Here is a 1,617-nt window from a genome sequence, read left to right on the forward strand (position 1 = left end):
TATGGAAAAATTCCCTTCTCTTTTCATTCCATTTTTTTCTCAAACTTTTGGAGCCCTAGCCAAAGTTAAAAGCAAACTACCAGTCTCCACTTAAATCATATTCTTAAAATTTATACTTAGCCAGTAAAGTCCAGAACATTTATTAGAAAGGAGCTTTGGAGAACAAAAGTTCTAAAAACCACAAGGTAGAATGTTCAAATTAAGGTTCTAAACACTTTTAAACATATATATGTATATATATACATATATATGTCTAATTTCAGACTCCAGTAAGCCAGCCTTACTTCCATGTCTCTTATGACCTGAAAAATTATCTTGATGAAATTTCCCAGACGGTTCTGTCTCCCGAAGTCTCCTAGTGGTCTTGGTATTATTATGAAGGTCTCCTACTTCAGAAGACTCCTCTAGGCAAGTCTAGATTCTGAGAACCAGAGACACAAAACTCCAGACTGTTTCCAATGTGTATGTAGGCTTCCCTCTTCTACTTGTAGCTCACACAAACAAAAGCGGTGCATGCCAACTATCTATTTAACATTCCAACCTACCTAAATAAGATGCAATACAAATATTTTAACCTGTTTTATCAAAGGAAGTCTAACACCAATCTTCATGTTGTACTCAGCATCTGTCACACGTCACATTTGTTTCTCCATATGAATTGCAACTTACTGACATGCTTATGAAATAAAGTAATTAATAACATTTATATTAGCATCCGTAAAACTCTCTTATACATGAGTTTCTGTGGATTTGTTTCTCTAAAGTCCCCAGACTAATACAACTCCTAAAGGTCAACAAACAGACCTTGGACTATTCACAGGCTTTTCTTTTCTTGTTGTCATTGTTTTGCTTTCTTTTGTTGCTTTGTTTTGCTCTGTCTTGTTTTTGTGCATATTATTATCTCTGCAGGTCTATCTAGATAGGATAGGTGGGATAAACAATCTGAAGGGGAAAACAATGGACTGACGGTTCCAGGGGGACATGGGAGAGGGGGAGTTGGCGGAAATGAAGTGAGCGTTAACAACCCCAGGGACAAGGGAATAACAAGTGATCCAAAATTGGTAGCAAGGAGGGTGTAAGAGGCCTGGTAGGGCTTGATCAAGGGCATTGTAGCCGAGAGGAATTACTAAAACCCAAAGGAAGGCTGAACATGATAGTGAGCCAAGAGGAAAATAAAAGGAAATAGAGGAAAGAACTAGGAGGCAAAGGGCATTTATAGAGGTCTAAATATAGGCATATACACATATAAATATATTTATATAGGAGGGTGGGGAAATAGATCTACGTGCATATATTTGTAGGTTTAGTATTAAGGCTGCAGATGGACATTAGGCCTCCACTCAAGTACTCCTTCAATGAAAGAACACTTTGTTCTATTAAACTGGCATTCCATGATGCCCTCCTTATCGACACAATTGCTGAAGACAAAACAGGTTCATAAGCAAATGTGGTGAAGAAAGTTGATGATGCCCAGCTATCAAAAGATATAGTGTCTGGGGTCTTAAAGGCTTGAAGGTAAACAAGCAGCCATCTATCTGAAAAGCAACAAAGCCCACATGGAAGAAGTACACCAGGTGATTACGAGGTGTCAATGGGATCAGGTTATCAGGCATCAAC

The sequence above is a fragment of the Echinops telfairi genome, unplaced genomic scaffold, assembly GCF_000313985.2.
Source record: "Echinops telfairi isolate 266 unplaced genomic scaffold, ASM31398v2 ScPeMD7_7439;HRSCAF=8477, whole genome shotgun sequence".
Taxonomy (NCBI): Eukaryota; Metazoa; Chordata; class Mammalia; order Afrosoricida; family Tenrecidae; genus Echinops; species Echinops telfairi.